Source organism: Apteryx mantelli, chromosome 1 (assembly GCF_036417845.1).
Source record: "Apteryx mantelli isolate bAptMan1 chromosome 1, bAptMan1.hap1, whole genome shotgun sequence".
Lineage (NCBI taxonomy): Eukaryota > Metazoa > Chordata > Aves > Apterygiformes > Apterygidae > Apteryx > Apteryx mantelli.
In genome coordinates, this window is record NC_089978.1 from 174,088,985 (window position 1) to 174,113,709 (window position 24,725).

General features: G+C 39.9%; 1 long non-coding RNA gene across 1 annotated transcript in view; it reads left to right on the forward strand.

The window, feature by feature from the left end:
• The first annotated feature begins 16,425 nt into the window (after nucleotides 1-16,425).
• The window catches only part of LOC106488500 (uncharacterized), a 33,976-nt gene continuing 25,676 nt past the window's right edge, over nucleotides 16,426-24,725 (forward strand). Inside the window, exon 1 of the long non-coding RNA XR_001293200.1 lies at nucleotides 16,426-16,571. This is a non-coding gene — a long non-coding RNA (uncharacterized lncRNA). The remainder of the gene's footprint in view (nucleotides 16,572-24,725) is intronic.

Genomic DNA, 24,725 nt, shown 5'->3' on the forward strand with positions numbered 1-24,725 from the left:
GTCTATCTCTTGCTCCGCTTCCCGGATGCTGCGCAGCCTACTGACCTCCTCCCGTAACTCCCTTACCTGACGACACAACTCGTCAACAGCAGCACACCTCCTGCAGGAGAGCTGGCTGCCAGCCCAGGCCTCCTGGAGAGGCCCCAAGCACTCCCTGCAGCCTGAGACCTGTAGAGCTGCATCTACTGTCAGAGGGCCAGTCTGGGTCCAAGCCTCTGACACAGCAACTCCAGCAGCCACTGGGGAACGCGCTGTGCGGCGTGTCACGACCATGCTTGAGGAAGTGTACACCACAGGGAACAGAAATGAAGGCAAAAGAAAGCAATATCAAAGAAACAATGGAAGTCATGTTATACAGCAACTCTGCACTGAAGAGATCAGGTTTTGGAGGGCTTGGGTCATTTCTTTTTTAGACGCATGTAGTTTTCTGAATGAGGTAATTAAACAAGATTTATTTCCAGGTCCTGGAATTCTATAACTTCTTTGGAAGGATAAAATAAGCATAAAAGAAGAAAAGAAAGTAGCAATGGATTAATTCACATCAACTATTTAATTAGAAGAAATTCTTGCACGAAGTAAGCCACAAAATTTCACCCAAGGTTTCCTGAATTTAATTTGCCAATTTATGATGGACCTTGTGCATTGTAAAAAGGCATCTAATCTGAACTCAAAGACAAATGAAAGCAAATTTACTATGCAGAATGTTATTAATTATCATTATTTAAAAAAAAAAAAAGAATCTCCACTTCAAACTTTTCTGACTTCAGTTTCTTTTTATGTGGTTCTGCAAAGTGATAACAGTGCTCAAATAAGGACAGAGTTCAACTGCAGGAGACAGAGGCAGCCATCAGGTGATTCTGGCAACTAAATAAAGAATTTGAGATATCAGAACATGTCATCTACTTGCTAAGATGTTGCTTATTCTTGTAAACCAAGAAATATGTTTGAGGCGGGAGCAGCAAAACAAGAAAACACAAGTTTTTCTTTGAAGAGTACAGGATATCCTATATAACGACTTTGCACCTAATCTGATCACCACCATTTTTCTGGCCTTAAACTTTTCTCTGCTTTAGCAGTAAGATATTTAACTTGTTTTTAAAGCCACCAAGTATGTTTCTGAACTGAACTTCATCTATGACTGATTCTTCATGAATTATTTCCTGTCCTGTTAGAAGTCATATTCTTTCTGTTTCAACATATGTTTTGGAACTTAGCACTTCTGGAAATCAACCAAAGCTATGGTTCTAGTGAAAAAAATAACTGCAGAAAAGTCTCTAGAGGTTACAAGCATTACAGTTTCCCACAGTTTATCACAGCGCCTCTGCCTGAGGTTACTGCTCTCAGAGAAGAGGTAGCAGAACAGCTCGGGTGAGTATTCCTCAACCATTTCAGTGCAAAATTAACCAGACCAACTTGGAACACTAGAAAATTTTGCTATTTAATAAAAGAAGTTCAGGTGATACAGCACTACAAGGGATGAGGACCTCTTTCACCACACATTCTGCCCTCTCAGGACTGAAGGAGGCAACCTCAAGCAATGGGCTGTCAATGGACACCTGAATATGTGAAAAATCACATAAGAGCCTGTGGCAATCATCTAACCACAGTCTGTTATTAAGAGCAAACAAGCAAACATGCCAACAGGGAGAGCTGGCAAATCACCCATCCAAAGAGCAAGTATGTTGACTGGGACAACACCAAAGCTAATACTTGGTCTCTCCAGAAACATCAAAGCGTAAGTTCCAGTTTTTAAGTTATTCCCTAGAAACTGGATTTATGGTAATTGCTAAGATGGACCCTTCCCTTCTTGCCTAATTTCCAGTTACTTCAGGCACTATTTGTTTTTCTGTAATTCTAGGCATTCTTTTCCTAATAGCAGCCAAGACCTTAGAACACCAGTGGGGCAAATATAACCGAATTCACTGGCTGCTGCAGCTGGAAACAGATATGGAAGGGTAGTTTTGAAGTGCTTTTCCTAAGAAGTTACTCCTCTGCCTGAAAAAAGTTGGAGTCAGTTGGTCTGTTTGCTACAAAGCTGCTGTACCGCATTTACTGACCACTGTAACCCTGAGGACACAGATTCAAGTTTTTTGCCCTAGGAAAATAACATTACGTTTTATCCTGCTATTGGGAATATTTACTTTAACATATACTAAACTGATTAGTATCTACACAAATTTCCCATTAAGAGTTCAGCCAAACATAGTATCTACTTTGTTTATTCCAAGGAATATTGTACTTCGCTTTTTCTTTTCTAAGTTTGAAACCTCACGATCTTTTGCAATCCTTTTCTCTTAAATTTAAGCCATGAGACTTTTGCTTGTTTATCTCTGTATTTGGCCCTTTCTGCACACCTCTAGGAATAATAAGCTAGAATGTTTTTTTCAAACAGAAGCTTTACAAAGATACTTAAGAGTTTTCAGCAAAAACTGTTAACCAATTTTTGGAAAGACCTAGTTTTTAATGTTATGTGGATCTAATTCAGGTTTAACATGCTAAAAATGAGTCTAGATAAACCTCATTAACTAAGTAGGTAGTATAGCAAAGATAAAAAAGACAAATAAGTTTAGTTGTAATAAAAGACGGACATTTCAGCTTGTGAGGGATCACCTGTTTTCTTCCATCAAATTATAACTGTCTGTAGCATCTCCTCTGCCATGTCTCTAGAAGTACTATCTGAAATATTTTATAGGAAGTTTCTACAAGGCTGTAAGGCTTTAAAATTAAACAGTTTCTTATTTTAGTAACTTAGAAAAAACAGGCTAGAAAAATAGTCCATCCTTCTGCCCAGCAGAGTCAGTTGTGTTTTTGTCAGTGCTGAATTAAGTCTTTTTTATCTGCTAGTAACACAGAGCCCATGGTCTCCCTATGTCTATTCCAGTGAATATCTATCTCTAGTCTTAAAAACCTGTCATTTAATGTCTTACTTAGCGTTCCCTTACTGCATTCAGTGTTACTTATTTTCTTGAAAAAGTCCTGAACAGACTATTCCCTTCCTTTCTACAGAAGCCTTTTACATCCTTGAAAACTATTAACATGCCTCTTTTCAGCTTTTTCTAGACTAAACAACCCTACTTCCTCCAGTCTTTCTTCGCAGATCATGTTTACAGCAAGCTCCACTTGCTGCTGTCCTCTGGACTCGCCACCTTATTCACATGCATCCAAAGGTGTAGTCCATAAATTAGCAGTACATTCTCAAAGTGACTGCTGTTTGAAATAGGATGAAACTATTTCCTTACTTCTCCTGACTTAATCAATATGCATCAAACATTATATCAAACTCCCCCAAAGATTTCACTTTTCTCCAACACAACCCAGAGATGAGTAAGCTTTTGTTGCTTATATACTTCTGGGACAGAGTTCTCTCTGTGAACTGTATCATCTTTTGAAGTACACAGCAGCAGATGGTCCTGTTTATTTTTATGGCTTAAAGTACTGTTATCCAAAATATTGAAATAACTTTGTCCTAGAGCTAGTAGTGATCCAGAACAAAACAAGCTGGGGTCTTTGCAAACAAGAAAATCCTGAAACTAAGTCAACAAGCAAGTACAGCATACAGCAGCTACCATCAACAAAATTATGTTGTCTATTGAGGGGCTCTCTGCTTTGAGTGCATTTTGACAAAATTAGACAGAGCCATTTGAGATTTTTTTCCAGCTGGGAAGACACTGTGACCATCAGCAGCCATTCTGCAGCTTAACCAAACATTGACTATGTGACGTGCTACTGAAATTTTTTGTTGAGAACCCATCACACATATTGAACAAAAACATTCACAGCACTTCTTCCTTCTTAGATTTTTCTGAAAAGTGGTAACTGTGTCTGACTTCTAAAGCCTAGGCAGTTTTTTAAATAGTGCAGCATTTTCCTTAAGATGGAAATTTTGACTTTGCCTCTGAAGGAAGATAAAAGCTTACCTCTCTGAAGTTGTTCCAGAATAGCTATTCCTGATTAAATCCAGGAGTGGACCTTCTCCATCTGAAGTAATATTGTCTATTTCCAAATTTATTAACCCATTTTGAAAACGGATTACTTTCATTTGGTACAAACAGTCTCATTTTCAAGTAGGATGTCCAACAGTATGTACAAATTAACTGCATAATGGAGTTAATGAGGAATAATTTTCTGCTTTAATTTAAACCTTGTTTGTGTAGAAATTAATTTCCCTAGATAAACAGGTCACCACCAGCCCAACAGTATTTCTGGTGCAATGTAAATGCTAGCATTGGAAAAGTATCAAAACCCATTGGTCAAATGGGTTCCACAAAGCTGGAAAATGTACGTTGTCTGAGAAATAGTTATTCACTCAGCTTTTTAGTATCTTTGCATAATTTAAGGTTATTACCAGAGTTTCTCAAAATATTATTAGATATTATGACATCATCTTCAATAAATGCACATCATACAAGTTATATAGTAATTATGTCTCTAAATATCTGTTCATTTAAGTAAAAATGCTATTAAATTTTGGTCTCCAGTCATTAGAGTTATTTTAAGTCATCAAGTTTTATGTTTTAGGGCAAATACCAAAACATTGAAGAGCTCTCTGAGTCATCTTTGAATGAGTTGAGTAAGCATTTCAGCAGTAGAGAACTGCAATGAAATCTTTGTTTTTAAATATACTCAAAGGCTTTACATGCAGTTTCTCTAGTGCTTAGACCAAGATTAATTTGATATCAGTGATAGCTTCAGATTCAAACACGTTTTGGAACAGTAGCCTATTCAAACTATGTTAGAACTATCTTTAAAGATAGAGCTTATATTACTAGTAGTTGCATATGTTAAGATTTGCTTTTCAAAGCAAATCTCTCTAGCCAATCTCTATCACCAGCCAAAAGCACAAGAGAACCTCCTTTCGAGCAGCATTTAAATCACACCTAAGTATCATTGTATATTTGAATGTTCTTCTTTTCCCCAGAAAACCACTTAAGTTTGGGGTGGGGGGGAGGCTACAAAGTTTCAAACTGATTATTTTGTATTTGCTTATCTGCTTGCAAGTCTGAAACACTGGTTGTATCACCACCCCACACTGGTTCAAGACGGGGGCAGGAGCAGTGTGGCAATAGCAGACATGGCAGACAGGCAGGTGACCTCCATAGCCATATGAAGTTTTTCACTGCCAGCCACATGGGATAGACACCGCACTTCTTCAAAGGGTAAGCAGAAGTGTTTTCCAAGCCTGGGCATGGAGCAGATCTGCGGTTTCTGTGCTATTACTTCTCCGCAAGAATTTGGCTCACCTCTTTTTCCCACAGGTCTGTGTATGCTAGGAAAGGCTGAGAAACAAGCAAGCAGATCAGATGAAGGGAACTAGCGAAGCACAGATCCACACCTTCACTGTGAAGACCTACCTGTGCTGGACCTGTGTAACAGCATCCCCAGTGTGACTGAATTAGCCCATGTGCAGGAGTGGGCATTACCAGAGGAATATTTTATCCTTCCCACCACTGCGTTAAATGGAGCTTTCTCTGAATTCACTTGCAGCCTGCTCTCTCTCTTTCTTTTTCCTCTCTCACCTAGCAAGGAGCTGCTATCTGTAGCAGTGACATGAGAACAATACTTTATGTAAATAACCTCCAGTTGGAGGTACTCATTAATGCAGACAGTTTTGAAGGCAAATGAGACAGTATTTGGCAGCAAAAACCTTTAGTTTCTTAGGACTGCAGTCTGATTCAGTGCACACCTTACTGACTTCCTCATTTTTTCATTTTTTTTCCTGTGGCAAAAAAATTGTGCTCCCATGATTTTTGGAAAGCTGTTGTTAGCTCCTGTACAATAGAGCAGATACAGAGCAAGAAAATGCAGGGCTGACGTACAACACAGGAAGGAGGGCAGTGTTTATTGGTGTCCGTCATTAATCTGCAGCCTGTGGGGTGCCAACCTGTGCTGAAGTAAAACTTAATCTTAAAGCTCTACCCACATGTGCCTGCCTCCCAGTGTTCAAAATTCAGAACGTGTTCATTAAGTGCCAGCTTGCCCTTTGCAAGTGGCCTGCTCCTCTCCTCCTCCCCCAGCATGCACGCACACACCCAGACACACAAGCACAGCAGAGTGCACTGGAACATATCTCATCTGAACATGCACAGAGCCACAAGACATTCTTGTGCAGATGCCAGCTTGCAATGGCTGGACCCCATGGGCTGGTCTCAACTGAAGGCGAGAAAAAGCAGAGCTGAGTGTCTCATGGATGGGGTTTTCGGGAAGGAGGAAGGAACAAGTTCTCCATTGTTGGCAGATCCACTGCAGAATGGTTGGTGGATGTGGGTTATTTTGCTCTTGATTTTTTTCCTATAGTACATTAGGAAAGCAGAAGAAGAAAGTATTGGCAGGGATGCAAGTGAACACCTATTTTCTCAAGCATGTGTTACTACACGTTAAAAAAAAAAAAAAAAAAAAAAAGGTAGAGCCAGCAGCAAACCCATAAATGGTGCAGTTCAGCCCCCAAAGCAGGACAATTGGCAAGTATATGCTTCCTTCTCCAGGCTTAAATCACAGCATCAGAACCAAAACCACAGGATCAGAACATTAGGTTGGAAGGGATTCAGGGATGTCATCCAGTCCCACCCCAGCCAGCGTTTAGCAGCTCTAATGTCAAAGTTAGATCCTTCAAAGAAGGTTAGAATATTTTTTGGTGTGGAAAGTGGCAGTGTTAGGATTAACATCTGAGTTATACGGCCAGGATAAGAAGAAGGCACACCTAAGCGATGGGAAGAAGATCAAATGAAAAACATAATGCAGTAAGGCATTTGGAAATGGAATAAGATGTAGGAAAAATATAGGAAAGCAATGTTCACACTTCTTGAACAGTGCAATACCCACATTTTGTCATTTTTTTCAGAACCTGTTTCTCTGCCCCTTGCTTTGTGGTCCTGTGCCCTTCGTTAAATATAGGGTGCTGAAAAGCAGTCAGCAATTATATTCTACCAGTTAAATAGGAAATATATTGGAATATCATGCACTATATAAATACCATTGCTTCACCCTTCAGAAGAATGGCTGGAAGGCTCAGAGCCAACACACAATCTGTTTTACCCTGAAGTCAGTTTTCTGTGGGGTTTTTACTTTTGCATAGGCACTGAGACATAAAATAATTTTCTATAATTTACTGAGGAGACTGGAAAACAAAGGGTCTTAAATCTTTTAATAGGGTGACTTAACGTGGCTTTGTGGCAGTGTTTTGCTGCTTGTATGACCAGTGAGTGGACATGCCATGATTCAGAACCCTGAGCCTGGGGAGCCTGTGGGTTTTTCCAGATATTATATTCATTTTCTCAGAGCACAAGCATTCTTTTGTGACCCATTTCAGTGCGGAAATCAGAAAAGGTTAACCTTTCTTCTTTCCAAGAGAAATATATGTTCTGCCTCATTCTAAAACTACTCATATATTATTCATGCAATATTTGAGTTTAATCCCTGTGGAGCTGGATTTCCATTCCCCTGTTGGTGACTGGACAATGAAAAAAGAATACATGAAAATTGAAAGCAAATTGTATGATGGGAGACGTGGAAGGAAAAGAAGGAGCTAAGTGAAATAACATTGATTCTGAGTAACAAGATGGATTCAAACTGTATAAGCTGACTGATCTTTAAGGAAGGAAAAGAAAAAAAGAGAGAAAAACACATCTTATATAATGTAATTTTCCTAGAATAAAAATCGGATAATGATCTTTTATGTAACAGCAATTCCATATATTCCATATAGTTGTGATTCTCCTGCCTCCTCAATGGAAACTATTGGAGGATATTCTGGAAGAAAGTGTTTATACAGAAAGCCACTCTACAACTCTAGGACAGCTACCATGGTAGCTCATACCAAAATTTATGTTCTGATCTATTTTCCTATGTTAACAAGATTCAGAATAGCATTTCTAAATCTACATGTTTTTGCAACATGCCTTTTTGCAGAAGGGAGCAAACGGCTGCAATAAGACATGAGTCTTTAACCAAGATGAACGAGTCATACAGCCAGTGAGTTTCCCTGGCACACATCACCAGGCTCAACAAAAGGCCAGCTGAGAACTTTTAATAGTAAAACCACAGCTAATTTTGAAGGAAATACCAAAGTACTGAGATATTAGACACTAACACTCAGATGAGTATTTTCATAAGTCTCTATCTAATTTGGTATTCCATCATGACTGCACAGCTAGCCCAGAATAAAATAAGCTGCAGACAAAAGGGGCTACTGTTCAAGGACCTCATCTTGAAGTTTCCCTAAATCTAATCTATGAGCAAGCATAGGGTTGAGGATATCAGCACCAGCTGCAGGTTTTGGAGATGGTGTGTTTAGGCACGACTTTAGAAAGAGGAAGAAAAGAAGCCAGAGCTTTTTCTGCAAGGAGGTCTCAGGTGGCATACCTGAGGATTTCTGAGCAAGAAAACATGCTTGCTTGCTGGTTTTTATTTCTCTGATCCAGTGAGAAAGATACTGTGAATATTATACTGTGAATAAAGATTTTACTAAAAACATAGCTGTTTCATGTAAGCATTTTTTCATCCTAATTAAAAGAAAGTGGCAGAGTCCAAATTTGGGCTTTAATAATGTAAGCATATATAAAGACCACTAGCTAGTTATGAGGAATGGAATTTCAGTAAAATTTTCAGGTGCAATGTTATTTCACAAAAGATTTAATTAACCTGTTCTTCTTTGTACTGAAGTGAACTAGAAACGCATATATAGATACAGCATCTCTAGAGATACAGACACAGTAAATGACCACATCTGGGTTAAAGCGTGAGAAAATTGTCACAGCCCAACTGCCAAACTTGACTGCAAGAACCCATTGGATATTTCTTTAGATGTCTAAACCTACACTCAATTACTGAGCATTGTAAACACCCACAGAAAACCACAAATGCTGTTCCTCTCCATATGTTCTAAAAGCAGACAAGGCAGATACTAGAGATTTTGAGTACTTTAACTCCTTTTATTCATATTTCAATTTATTTGTAATTAAGTAAGTTAGGTGTCACTGAAGGGTTGAAATTTTTTGGGCTAGGAATCACTGTATTTTTTTTTTTTTAAAAAAGTATATATACATCACCTATTGCTAGAAGTCACAACAAGCAGTGAAGTAGGGCAGATAGGACAAACACTGGAATGACAGTACATTTCCAGGTGGGATAGGTCATAAACATCCTTGCTTGTTTCAAAATAATACACCAGGGAATCCACAAACTGGCAATGCAGTTAGTGAGATAACACTTAGGATATGTCTATCAAGACAAAAGCAAGGCCTTTTTGTAATCCTGTCCTAGTTCCTGCTTTCACTAAGCTTACAGGGCCATAACTGTATTTCAGGGCAGCTGACACTTTGCAGCCTTCAATCCATTCAGCCAGTCTCCAAGCTCTGACTTATCTCAGTGAAATTTGGGAGGAAATGAATCCTTCCCATGGGAAACAGGTCAGAGGAGTGGGGGAAGAGAGCACATGCAGCTCCTGGCCTGGCGGGGACAGGAGCACAAGCAATAAAAAAATAGTCTCTGAAAGTTTCCAGCAGGTTTTTCACCCACCATCCTCTGCCCTGTCCCGGCCAGCTGCTGGGCCAGCCCTTCCTCCTTACCATTTCTTCACATTCCCCGAACAGCTCTGCTCCTCCCTGTACCCTGCTCTCCTTCGCTGATTCTTCATCCCTGCCAAGCTGTTGCACGTCTCCACTATGTCCGTTCACGTAACCCTTTCCAGCACCTCAATAGTGGCCAGGACGACCTAGCAAGCCCCAGCAGCAGCAGCAGCAGGGCCGATGCAAGAAGGAGCCAGGGAGGAAGGCCAGCTAGGCACAAGCCGACCTCCCCTCTGGCAGGTTGTGAGGTCCTCTCAGCTGGTTGTGGAGGTACCGCTTCAACCTGGGGGGTTGCAGGCAGTGGGAAGCCATCATCAGGTCTTGGAGAGCAGGCGTTTGATGCACTTCCTAATACTACAAGAGCTGCGTAACATCAGCAGGTCAAGCAGAAAAAGAAAAAAAGTAGAGAAAAAGAGATATAGCAGGCTAGGTGGGAAAGGAAGGCTTAGATCCACCGACTGCGACAGTGACACTCGACTTTCTATTCAAAAACAAAGCAAAACTTTTTTGCAATGAAACTTTAATTGGATTAGTATAAGGTGTTAACATGAACAATGACACCTATTTGTAGAAGAAGAGCATTCACATATGGAGTTATTCAGTTATTCAGTTATTTATATACACTGTATATAAATGTTAAATCTCTATCCTCCCAGTGGAGAAATAATACAAAATAAATTCAAAAAAAAAAAAAATGAAAGGCAATTAAAAAGAACACTATAGTATTTATTCTTTAAAAGTTTTTGTGTCAAAAATTGATTTCACACTTTTTGTGATTCTGCCTAATTACATTTTTTCATATCTGAGATTGACAGTGTTCCTGTCATCTCTATTTCCTCCCTACTGTTGCCCCTAGAAAACTTACTTTTTCTCTCCTGGCAAACTTTAGCTCTCAGACCCTAGGGACCAATGGATTCTAATTACAACAGAAGATTCTCCATCTATTTTCATCCTTTTATTTTTTGTTTGCTCTTGAAAAACATATCAGATCTGCTTCCTTCCATATGAAACATTTCTGGAATATTGTGAGGAACAGCCAACAGTAGCCACTTTAGATATATTTAGCTTGTTAACTCTTTTTACTCTCTCTCAGCTCAAGGATTAGATATGTCAACACGGTAAATGTATTTTCCTTTATAGAAAGGATTGCATTTTTTCCAGTTTTCATAATCTGACCCTTTTTAAATTAACAAGTTTGTTCTATGAATACGTAATGCATTAAACTGATAACTACAGATAGATTACATAAATATCTAATTCAGTAGGAAAGGAAGCCCACAAAAGACTAAGGAATTACTACTAAACTGTTCCCACTCCCCCATCCCAACCTCACCTCAAAAAGGCCTTTAGGAACTTCTGTTGAATGAATGAGGCTGTATAAACTTAGATGAGAATATGGGCAGACTGAAAATAACTAGATAGTTTTTAAATATAAGTAACTTTTTCATTCAAACATTACTTCTTGTTAACAAACTAGATCATCACATCTTCATCAGAAAAAAATGCAAAGATTGTGTTGAAGCTCTTAGTTTGCACAGGATCATATATGATTTAAAAAAAAAAACCTCCACATCACACTAATCAAATATGACACTTACCCTCTTTCATGAAAAGAAACTTGGCATTGAAACACACAGAAGCAGCATTTTCCAAAGTTATGAACTCAGCCTATCAAGTTAGCAGTGTTTCAGGCATGGCTTGAGTAATTCTAAATTTGAAATGTAAAATATGCTTCCCATTAAAATATATTGGCTATTAATTTGAGGATGCCAAATAGAAATAATTTGCTTACAATCTTAGGAGAACTGAGAACTCCCGTCAGGTGTTTGCATACAGGTGGAGTTAAATCTAAGGAACAGACATGCAAAAGAAGTTTTATAAGATTAAATTTCACATCAGTGGTATTGCAAATGAGAGAGAAAAAAGAGAGAGGGAACAGGCTGGTCCAGATCCATTTCATTAATGCCTGGGGATGGGAGTGTTAAAAGTAATTATTCACCTTAGCCTATGGGATGTGTTTCACAGAGCCAAATTTTTTCTCTTATGTCTGTATTTAGTTCAGTCAGATTTAACTTTCCTTTCTCTGTCTGTCTGTCTCCCTTGTGTGGGGGCAAGTGATTCATCAGATCTGTAGGAAAATATGTTTTTCTTTGGAGAATTTGTGCTTTGCCTCAACTGATCCAGCACACACTTATTACTTTGTAGAGAGCTTTGTGCTTTCTGGAAATTAGGTAGTCACAAAAGTTAGCAAGCCGAGGCTCCATCCTCAAAGAACTGTGCCCATGTTTGAGGCATGGAGGTTGCCCTCAGTTGCAGCAACTGTCTTTCATGACCCGTAACTTTGCCATTTTGAGCTACGCTACACGGCGCATGTAGTCCCAAAGCATATTGTCCTAAACCCTGAAGCTGCCCACAGAAAAGCATCCAACTTGCTAAGTAGTAGTTGTCACTGAAAGCATGCATTACCCCACTAGATTATAAATTGGCTCCATCTACATTGCTGACGACATTGTCCCCAGCTAACATTCCCCGAAGTCTTGGCCAAGTTGCGCAGAGTGGGTCACGTTCTCACCGCAGATGACAAAGCTCTTTGAAGTACACAAGCTATGTGCACACTGAATAAACACTTGGCCCAAATCCCTCCTCTGAATCTCACATGGTACCAGTCTCATCCAAAGACTTAAGTACCATTTTGTTGTGATTTTTTCTGTCAAAAGTGCCTAAAATAGTAACAAGAATGTGGCAGAGCCCAAGAGTGATGTTTCTATAGTAGGATGTTGATGGCAGGCATTGCATACATTAAGGCATACAGCAATGGTGTGCAGAGAGAGCTGAGGACTCAAAACCTGCTGGGGTAGGGTCAAAGATGGTGCAGAGCAGGGAGAGCCAGACTTAGTGCGATCTTGTCCATAATGACTATGTGAAATAGTTCTCGGAGTAAAATATTTCCTGAGCTGCATCAGGTAGGGAGAAGCAACTAACATATTCATTATGTGCTAATGAAGAGCCAGGTCCTGAGCAGAAACCAGAGAGTGAAGTTAATGTTGGTTTCAGTTACGTGCTGGCTGTCTGCTTGGTCTGAGCTGCAGATGACACGTCCAATGCCAAATGGGATTTGAGAACCTGTTTCTCACCTAGCCAGAGCACAAGTATTGTGTAACACACTCTGCATTATCTGCCACAATTCCTGTTAATGTTTCCACTTTTAAATTTTGACTTATAAAAAAGCTTTCTAGAAATACTTCTGTTATCTACTGTTTCACTTTGTTTAGGGGAACTTTTCATAAAGAGTAGCCTTCTGAGACTGCCCAAAGATAATACAAAAGACAATCTTCCCTTTAAAGAGGAAAACTGTTTTTAACAAATCATTTTTCAACAGATCTAGATAATGAAAAAGATTGGGCTTTTTTTCAACTCAGTTTAGTCTTATTTAGCGATGGCATATTTTCCTTATAGATCCCTGACAAAATAAGAGAGTAAAAACCAGCCAAGAGGATTTGGGCAGAAAAAAGGATCTAAAAAGCCACCATCCTGCCTGCCACAGCTGTCTTGGTGTCTCGTGAAGGCTCCTGTCAGTGGGTCAAAGGCTTCCAAGCCAGCTGGTTTTCAGGAGGGCTCTGTCACCGCTTACAGCTTGGGTACCTAAATCATATTCCTAGACTTAGACTTCTTATCTCAATTCTTGCATAAAGCAGGGGCAAAGCTGTGCCCTAGCCCCCGAAATCCTCTGGAGTTCCTTTGATCTCAGGTCAGTCCTTCCTGTAACTGCTTTGATCGTCAGCACTTGAGGCTAGACAGAATCTTTCCTGCTCTCACAAATCCTTTGAGTATGTGGAAAAACAGATACCACCTCGGCTGCTGCTCAGCCTCCAGCGTTCTTCGTCATGTACTTTGTGTCCTCCTGCCCCACGGCCCATCTTCGCCACTCAACAGGGATGAACTGGTATTTGCGTCTAGGGCAGGGGATCAACCTTATGACTCCTTGCCTCTCTTAAAGCCATGTTTTCTGTGATTGTTTTCCCCAGTATAGATGGTTGCTTTGATGCCTTTTTAATAACCCATTTTTAAAAGAGGTTAAGAGCCTTGCTCCCAGTGAGGGTAGCCCTTCTGAAGAAGCAGCTTTAAGTATCTCTAGGTTTCGTAGCTGCTGGGGCTCTGGATGTGTTTCTACCCCATTTGCTAGAAAAATCATATAAAGAGAAACGTCTAAAAGATGTGGGCTGTGAAAAAAATTGAATATTTTTTCTTTTTATGATTATCTAGTAAATGATGCAATTTGAATTTTGAATGTATTCTGTATGTATTCTGAAATAATTTGCAGCATGAATTTCTTATTACCTGTCCTAATAATCATGAACAGAAGTTACAGATAGAGATGAGCTGGAAAATCTCTTTTAATGTTCCTTTTTCTATACTTCCATCTACATCTATTTAACATATAATCTCTCACTCTGCTTTTAAGAGTAGATGCAAGCTGATTCAAAATCCTGACATGAAAAATTCTACTGCTATACAAAATATCATTAATGTTGAATGATGTGTTATTAAGTGGGCATCTTGCATTAGAACTGCTTTTTCAAAGAAAGTTGAAAATAAAAGAAGTAATAGAAGGTCATTCAAAAAGATTTTTAAAGGGATGGGGACTTTAGCCTTTTCACAATGAATTGAGACAGTGTTGTGTCATTTCAGAGCTTCTGTTTGGAGAAAGCAATCTCATTTTTGGCCATGCCATAACTGCTTGTGGTGAGATTTGATTTTTTTTCATTCATATGCTACTTGTAATGTACAGAGATTAAACAGCCGTATTATAATGATACATGTTTCTTTAAATAGAAAGGAAGAGACTTAGTTGTTTGCTGTTTTGGGGTTTTTTTTGGTCTGCTGGACAATACAATGGTGGGAGCCAGTTTACTACAACTTTTCCCACAGGCCTGCCCTTGGGAATAGTTTTCTATAAAATCCTGTCCTTGTGGCCCTACAAAAATAGAATGTGGTGCCTTTTTAACTTGAAAATTATTGCATCAGGCACCTTATTTCAATTGAACTAGAACAAAGCTGTGTCCTGTAGTTTGATACTAATTTCACTGAATACATCCATACACTTTCATAATGGAATATTTAGGGAAAATGGCACAGCCTCAAAATGTATAAACAAAGAATAAGTAGATGTGGCATTCTCAGCATTTTTTTTTTTTTTAGTGTGCTAAATGGAAGTGAATTTTAAAATATAAGCAGTCATTTTGTTTTGGCCTTTCTGATAAGGGCTCTCACAGTCACTCTAGCTGAGCCGTAGAATACCCATTCTCCACCTGCAATGTTTAATATAATGTAAAAAAGTAGGAAAATATTTATACAGCGTCACAAAACATCCATCAGCACGCTGGCATGAAGAGTATACAGTCCACAGAGCAGCCTGCGAGGAGCACAAAACGCAGCCAAACCCCGGAGATGCTAATGTAGATTCCTTGGGATTCTGTAGATCGTCTCCCGAAGCTGCAGAAATGCTAGTGGCTTTAGATAATATCAAGAGCTTGCCAGAATTTAATGGGGGGAGGGGAGAGAGAGAAAATCTTTTCACACAGGAAGGTTAGATGATATATTCAAAGTGACTCCTCTCAGCATAAGGTTTTACAGCCTCCTAAAATGTTCTGAGTAATCCCCACAGATCACAGATTTTCTCAGCATTTAACTAACAAAGATAATCGAATTGTAGCCCTCTCTCTCCAGTGTCTTTCTGTTTGCACTTGCATATGCAAATTGCTTTCTGCCTAAAGTTCGGCAGAATCTGTGAGGACCTTGTGAGGATGGGAAAAGACACAAAATAGAAGCAAAGCAGATGGAAAAGTAGATGCAAATTTTGCACAGGTTGCCACTTCTCATTTCTATGCAACATATTTATGCATAAGCTGCTAAACCCAGGGCTGTAGCCAAGTATTCAGGTGCACTGTGAGGGATGTAGAGATCAATTGTCAGTGACGGCAGAAAGGGCTCTAACCGAAGCCGATACTTTTCAGTTAAACAAATTATGTCACATTTTTTACATAACAAAAATGTTTACAAATATTACCTGCTCGTATGTCACAGTCCTTATTTGTTCAGAGAGGCATCTTCTAAGCTAGGGTAATGTCGTTTGCTATTTTTTATTTGCTACTAAAAGCCAGGGCTCTAATCCACATAATTTATTGTGGATTGTCTTTCAAAAATACACTCACTGACAATGTCATGGAAAGCGTGTCCCATAGACTGCAAGGCCATATGGAATAACTTAAAAAATTTCCACATAAATAACCAGAAATTAATAACTAGGCACAGAACACTTCTTAGTAGAAACTGTCTTTATTTACATATCCTGTCATTCTGTATAATTTATTCTAATATCACAGTATCGCACTAAGAAGTCCATTCCAAATCCATAATCATCCAAAGTGATCAGTTAATGTCATATCTGTTTAAACTGTCCTTCAGTCAAAAGCCAGTAAAAAGCTGTAGTATTAGCACAATGCATGTGTCAGTATAAAATATGGTTGTCAAGTTATATATTTCTAGGAAACGTAAGAGTCAATGCATGAAGAGATATCGTTCATTGACTCAGCAAGTAGGAAATGTTTTTCTCCCTACAGTGAATGACTTAGCTACTGGCTTAGCTAACCATGAAAATGATCCTTAATTCACTGTATGGAAAAATAAGATTAGCTCTGGATCGTATCCAAGAGACATTAACTTTTCCAGGTTAGATAGAGCAGACACTATTCTGATGGCAGGAAAGTTGAAATTTTGCCTGAAATCCAGAGTCATGCAAAGGGAATTTTCAATCTGTTAAACCTCAACAAGAGAACTATGACATTTTTGAAGGAGAAACAGCAAATGCAGGATCCACCTCCATGAATGCAATTGGGGAAAGCAGGATTGTGCGGAAAGCAAGCTTCAGACGGGAAGGCTGTGAAGCATCTGCCAGCTTCCTAGTCGACTTCTGCAGGGTGAAGTGGACCTTTAAAGCTAAAATGCTAGGTATGTTGTTTCTTTTTCCTTCTGAACAACCTTTGCAAACAGCACTGTGTATTTTGGTTTGGTAAATAAATACTTCTTTTGTTTGTTTTTATGTAACTCGGATTGAGATAGAAGGCGATTTAAGTGCATTGCCGGACCTTGCAGCGTTCTGTGCTTACTGGTACAGAGAGCTCAAAGGCAGCCACTGGGCCACTCTGGCAGCATCCAGGTCCCCAGTGCATTTCTCCAAAGGATCCAAGAGCAGTGAGAGCGCCCATCCATTTAAGCTCAGCAAGCTAATTTGGAAACTGTCAATGCAGAGGTCTCTAAATGAGGAGAAAGAGAAACTTATGGTGAGGTCCTAATATGAATTGATTCCTACCAGAAGATAATTTCTTCTCCAAATCTATTTGCATTTCAGCTTCACTGTGGTGAGCATGAATATTCTTGGGCCCAGCATTAGTCTTGATTCTGTCAATGCTACTTGTATTATATTCGATTGTAATTTCCCTCGATCACAGACTCTCATCCTTCACTACGCCATATTTATTACTATAAATAGAATTAATAAGAAACATACAACGACTTCCATTATATATGGCTGAAGAAAGCCCAGGCTTGTGTCACTGGAATCCTCACCATCAAAAACAACCTGTTAGTTTTCATTCTGGAGATATATGGCCAAGATAAGACAGTATGTTTAAGGAAAAGTCGCTTTCTGAATTAATACCTTTTACTGCAAGACCACTGTGGGATTTCTCTTCAATGACAATGTTCCTGCAAAAGGGATTCTAGTTATCATCCCTGCTGCCCAGTTAATACAGGGATAAAAACAGTGTATCAGAGAATGTGTTTAAAAAGCTTGTAAGAATGGGAAACACATGACCACCCCATGTATATTTTAAATATATACATTTTTTCATTTGGCTCAAACAGGAAAGACAGTCAAAGATTGGCACAAATTCCCTGGCCAGCACTGAAACAGTCATGCACCAATCTCTATTCTTAAGAAGTCTGGCCCAGTTAAAAAAATTTTAAAGACTCATAAAGTATTGTGACTAGAAAAGCAAATGTCACTTGAGGGTTACAGAAATTAGCTACTTACTTTTAGAGTCAATCCAACATGTAAACTTAGACACACATGTGCAAAATAATGTCCTCGAAGTTAATTATTAAAAGTTGCTTTAAAAGTATTAACAGGCAATTTTTATATTGGCCTTTCTGTAAAGCTCAAGCAATGTGGTAATGATCCTAGGTGCGGATAGTGCTGAAGCAAACAGCAGCTCCCCCCAAACATTAAAATGCTTCCAGTGCTGGTGTAAGACAGTGTCTGTATTCATGAAATAACATAGCTTTCCTGTGACATATTTCCTCTCTCAGCTGAGTGATCAAAAGCATACCAAAAAAGAAATTTAAAATAAGGTTCTGCACTTTCTCCAGCGTGCCGAGCTGTGTGCACCTCTGCCCCAGGCCAGGCGCCCCAGCACTGCTCTGCCCCCCTGCTCTCGTGGCAGCTGCCGAGGGTGCCCGGCAGCCTGCCCTGCCAGGGTGCTCCTGCACCCTGCGCACCCCGCCATCCTCCACATCCCTCCCCCAAAACTCCCCTCACGCATTCTGAAGCGGTTTTCCCTTTTCCGCCTCGTTCGGCTACGGAGGCTTTCCCTCCATTGCCTTCACAGTGTTTTAAGGCTGCTCAGCCCACGCAGGTCTCCCCTTTTCTCTTTTATCAGAAACCCTCACTTGTTAGTAAGTAAGTGAATAAATAAATATAACATCCCACCTACTGTCTTCTGTATTTTTTACTATTTGGTTTCCATGGTACTGAAGACTGGCGGAGGCTGGCTAGCCTTCTGTCCCACAGTGCTCGCTGCCCAGAAGCACAGCTACCACAGGAGTCCCTTGTCCTCCTTAGCGCGTGACTTGAGGGGCATATGAAGCGCCAACCCGCAGAGGGAGCCAACATCCCCTTGCCCAGAGCAAGGCATGGAATGACGGCTCTTGCGCTCCATCAGGAGTGGGGAGAAGAGGAGAAAGGTAGGAAGCTAAAAGCTCTCTTGAGTCAAGAGAACAGACACAATATTTCAAAGTGCAGAAATATTTTATTATTGTAAAATATGAAAATATTTTTCTTTTGGCAAGTACAAACTGTGTTGGCCCTGAAAACCTGTCCATACTTAACATCGCTTCAAGGACTGTCTGCCCTCTTGGAAAACTAAAAGAAAACAACAGAGACAATATTTACATATAGGCCAGGCCTTCTTATTGGGCCAGGACACATTAGTCAAAATGCAATGAGAATACATCAAGAAAAGCCACCCTTTCCTCCTGGGCCATCTGGACTCTTTCAAAGTCTTTGAGATTTATGTGTCCAGAGGCCCTCTTCAGGCTATGGTCTGGGCAGACTGTTTGGAGGAAGTCAAGGCACACACATACAGGCAATGCTCCTGCTTGGCCTTTCAAGGCAGCTGAGGAATCATTTCCACCTATAACAGTAACCTGTGGCCAAAGAGCAGTTAATAAAAATAAGGGCTGTTACTCCTTTCTGCTCTCATTGTAATGAATTATAATTATGAATTATAATAAGCAGGCTGTAGGTTCCCTATGAAAACAAATGTCCATTGGGACAGGACAGAAAAACCCTATGGGCCCCTACTGTAGGTCCAACCTGCTGGGTACCATTCCCAGATGCTTCCTTATTGTCAGCACTGTCACTTTAGATCAGAAAATCTCTCTGCCAGCCTTACTGCCTCATGGCTGCAGGCAAAGACACAGGCAGGTATGGGCATCTGTGGATGCACCCAGTTAGTGGATCTGTGAGGATGCTTCCTGCATGTTCAGAATAGGCAGGAGGTCTGCTGTGACCTGGTTGGCTTGTCAGAGGAGGGGAACCTGTGTAATCCTGAATCCTTCTAAATCCCAGCCCTTGACCTGGATTCTTTAGAGACAATGTGAGACAAGGATGTCATTTGTTTGCTGAGTTGGGTGGCATGCTTTTGTCATGCCCTAGTGATAAGTGCTTCTGGGAGGATGCCAAGTCATGTGCCTTTGGAAGGAGGCATCTTACTGTATTGGGTGGTGATCCTAGTCAGGCCAGTGGAAGTGCCAGTTCATCTGGTGTTGCAAAGAGATGAGCCCTGTGTATTTTGTCTTTTTTCATGTCAGAGTCAGAAGCTTAAGTGTTGTCCTCTTCCCCTATCCTTTCTTCTTTGCACTGGGACTGAATTTTGTTTTTCTTCCCAAACTTCTCAGGAGCATTCATGATTAGCTCCAGTCCTCATTCTGAGGATCTTTTACTTTCAGGAGTCCTGCTATGGGCCTATTGGACCATGTCCTGTTTGAGATAGAAGAGTTTTCTTTTCTCTGTTCTTTCTGTCTCTGCTGTCTCTGACCTCCAAGTAGTTGTTCTCATCATTGATCTAGCTGCAGAGATGTCCACTGATCTCCTGTCCTCATACAATACAGCCCACTTTCTGATCAGAGATCTCAATAGTTGTAAACAGCCTTCTGGACCTTTGTATCCTTCTCCTTTCATGAAAAGAAATATATGTGCCTCCTGGAGGACTTAGAATATGCAATGTGGACAATGTGGACAATAGCTTTATGTGAGGTCATTCAAAACTGTGTATCCATCATCCAAACTGTTACTGACGATACCCTGGAGGGTACAATAGCTAAGTGGTCCAAATATTTTCCCCTTGGTGAAATTTTAGCCCTCAAGATATTATGAGTGGGAATGGTCAAGGAATTTAGCCTTTAGGATGACCATGGGGGTCACTGTAAAAAACACTATAGCAAAAGCCACTTGTGTCTGGCTTATTTTGCAAAATGTAGCACACAAATAGGTGATAATGTCAGAGGTTTAGGAGTCTGCAGCCTCCCCGTTTGTACTACCTATCAACCTGACAATGTTGACACTGTGGTCCTATTCTCACTTGGCAGCATCTCTCTCTTACATTTGCAGCTACTCCCTCACTTCCATGAGCCAGACACAGTTTGCCCGTCTGGTCTGCAGGACTCTGAAATGCAGGAGAGATCAAGGCCCTGCACTTCAACTGAGGAGTGTGTCACACAGTGAATTTCTGAGCTCATAGCAGCCCTGGTAGAAGGGACCTTTGCAAAGCTCAGCGTTGGATTGCTCCTGCATCACACAAGCGGATGCAGCCCATATTCCTGATCACACAGCGGAGGAGTGGCGATTTCCTATTTATGTTGCAACACTATCTGGCACTGCAATACACACTGTAGCTAATGGCAGACTTCTTGAATAATACATTACAAAAAAATGCGTATAGATTGTGTGTGCAATCCAGTGCTCTCTGTCTAACTTCACTGAAATCAAGGGAGATAAATAAGAAGACTGTGTTATTTTATTTTGAAGATTAAAGAAATTATTTATAGATAAGATCAATCCTTATGCTTTTATTAGGGTGAGACATTGTGAAGAAAAGTTGAAAGACCCAAGTTTGTTTCAAAGCATCAGGAGCACTGTTTATACTGAAGGGCTACATCTATGATGTTATCAGATGCATAGAAGCCAGGATTTAAGAGACTGACTTAGTAATAAGCTTAGCTCCAAATGAATATGGCTAATCTTTTAAAATACCAATAAAGTATGTTCCTACCAAAATGTGTTAGAAAAAAAAAAAAAAACAAACCATCTACTTTGCTTCCGTATAGAGCAGCAGAGTCACGAATATATCATATTGCATTTTACCCCCCAGTAGACTGGTTATGCAAATAATCTTAGGGATGACTGACAGCTTGAACACTTGAAGTCATATTCAAAGCAACAAACAATACAACTATTGCATGTCCTGTTGAGGAAGACCACTTAGAATGGGAAATAACATAGCTGTGTTGCTAATATTTACAAAGGCTCTCCTAAATAGTAAAATACTTACAGTCCATGGTAAAATGTTGTCTAAATGTATTTTGAGATTTTCTGGTGTCTGATTACCTAGGTTAGAAGAGAATTTCTTACATTTCCAATGGTGTTACCTACAAACTGGAGTTGCCAAAGGTAGTTATGAAGAATGTATCCGTGTACGTGTGAAATTCACAACAGGTGGACTGATAACTGAACACTTGGTCAGAAAAGTGAGAAAAAATTCCAGTGATTTAAATAGAAACTGGAGCTAAGAGTGAGGGAAATGTTGGGTCAAAGGTGTTTAACTGAGAATGATGAGGCTGATAATTCATTTTCTTTAATAGGCTTCTTAGAGTAAAGAAGCTAACAGCAGGGCTTTTAATCTGATTAGAATAAGACTCTTGTTAAGAATCTTGTCTGATTACTGCAGTTAGTTATAAACGAAAGAGTTTTATAACTTTGACTAGAAATGTTGATAAGATTATCTCCTTGTAGTGCACATGACTCACCTAGAAAGAAAATTCTCTGCAGAAAACCAGAAATAATCATCTAAATTCCCCATTAAATGTGTGCTGGTTTTTAAGCACAGACTCGTGACTAGATCTAACAATGAGCTTAGGCTTAGAGAGTGGAGGAAGATGCTTCTCTTGGAAGCTGAGAGAAGTGAATTCCCTCAGCCAGAAAAGATAATTAAACTTTGGCTACTCACTTCCTGTGCGAGTATTTTAATCACATCGGAAAGTCATTACTCTCACTGTATCTGTGTTTCTGGGTCACCAAAAAAAAACCCAACAAAAAAAAAACCTATAAGCTCATTTTGAGAAGAATCCAGAACTAGCAAAGCATGTTAGTTGTGCGCGCCTACCAGGCTGGCCCATCACCATGCTCATTCTGACCTGTTTTTTGAAACGTATTCGAGGAGACAACTGTTCATTCGCCTTGATCAAGACAATACAATATGTTCACAGTACAGTACTGATAAATATGCCTACAGTCAGGTCAAGATAGGAGACAGCACCTATTTAGGTACTTCTACAGTTATGTAGCTGCTGATTATTTCAGATGATAATTTGGGATTTGGGTAACTATGGCCTTTTGCTGATTTCTACCATGGTTTTGCAAATTTTTGAACAATCTTGAAAGGGTGTGTCAGTATACTGGGTAATTTTAAAGTATAACAGCAAAGCTGCACATTTTACAACATGGGGAATAAACTTGATGGGACAGGGGTGAATGTCTTTTCCACTTGAGAAGAAGCAGGAGGGAGGAAAACACCTCTAGCTGTGAGAGAAAAGCCAAACAGCCTTTGTGTTTGGGGATTCCTTTGGCACACTCACTTAACTGGACAGTGAATCAGAGTAATACCAGACAGGGTAAGTTGTTACATTTCTGCCAAATCCGGCGGGGAATTCTCAGAATCCTAAGATGCCTTGTTTTTAACAAATGAGTTTTGTAAATGTGTCTATGAAGTGAAGGGTCTGATTCTTTGTTGCTGTAGTTCCACTGATTTCATAAGAGTATAGCTGCTTTACACCAGATGAGAGTGGGTTCAAGGAACAATGCCATAAGTACAAGATCACCTTAAAAAACACAGGCTTGAGTCCACAACCAGGAAAGCCATTATTCCCATTATTTCTTTGAAAAGCCTGCACTCAAGGCCTCTACAGTATTTTGAAAGACTACAGAATGCATGAAGTCTTCTTGCTATTTTGAGTCCTGAGAGGGGTAGTTCCCAGGAGGTCACAAAGAAGATGAGTATTGATGCCAAGACTGTAAAATTGGGAGCACCTATGTTTTAGACTCAACCCGGCACTGAGAACTAGCACTGACATTGGAGGCTGTGTCAAAGGTCTAACTGATGCATCAGGTCAACCAATTGCAAATCACAACAGCCTACTTATGGCTGAGACTACCGAGACATGGTAGAAGGGGTGTGCTGCTGGACTTCAGCTTTAAACAACAGGAGGAGGTTTGGCTACTCGGTTATATTCTGTTTTCTCAGAGACTGCTAGATAGACCTGCCAGGCTTTCAAAGGAGTATTCTTCCTGAGTTAAGAGGAGAAGGTAATAGCAGGACACCAGCGATGACCCCACTCATCCCCATCAGATGACAAGGAATAAATACTACGTTACACAATGCTATCAGGGATGCTATATTTCCATCACACTCCTTTGATAAATCTGTGCTTGTGTTTTCTGGCTGTCTAGGTGAAAATATTAAACAAAAGAACCCATCCTTTCATTTCAGCAGCTGGGAGCTGGGAGCCAATCCCAGAAGGAAGAGCAATGCTGGAGGGAGATGATGCGAAACAGTGCATGTTTCCCACATGGGATCCCATAGCAGGCTGGGACTGCACTTGCATTTTTGCAATCTGTGAGCAAGTCTGATTATATTTTGGAATGGCAATATTATTTGAAGGAAAGTCTGAGAATTCCTGTAGAATGCAATCTTTTTTTTTTCTGTTCTTTTTGGCCTAGAAAGTAAATATAAAGTAAATCCTGCCCTCTCTCTATAAAACTTATATCATTTTGAATGTGTGATGGGTTCCAGAAGTCATAAAAGCTGCGTACAAATGTATGTATTACTACACAATATGGCAGCACTGAAAGACTGTACATAAAGGTTCAATTCGGACAAATCTCACAACATTCTTCCTATAGTTAATGGAAAGAGATGAGCTATTCCAAGGGGTAATTCAGAACAAGAGCTTTGAGTTTCTGAATTGTCATTTGAATGAGCCTCTTTCCATTAACTGTAGGGAGAATCCACAAAAATAAAATTAGTCTTTGGGCCTATTCCCTTTTTCTCTTGAAAAATCCCATCCACAGTGAGAGTGAACACGGCCCTGGTCACCCCTCTTAGGAAAAGAATCTCAGCTTGATTTACCAATTCATTCCTCTTCGAAGGCTGATGCCTGCGATACAAATTACCGTATAAGCATTTCTTTCTTCTTTCTTCCTTTGTTTTTCTTTTTTCTTTTGTGTTTTGGAGTCTCATGCAACTTTGCCCAAACTTGCATAAACATCCTTCAGTTTATTACCCTACAGATAATCAGGGACAGAATTTGAAACAGTACCAAGCACAGACGTATTTCATTTAGTCTACCAAACAAGTATCACATTAACAGTCTTAATCTATTATAACTTAAATTGATACACGAATTTTCCAGTGAAATAATTTCTGTTGAAAGATGCTGATTGACTGAAGCCAAAATTTTTATGAAGTTACTCAATTCTAGAATGAGATTGCTGATAACAGCTAGTCCTACTAGGATGGATCAGGCCTATAGCAGCCCTATACACACTAT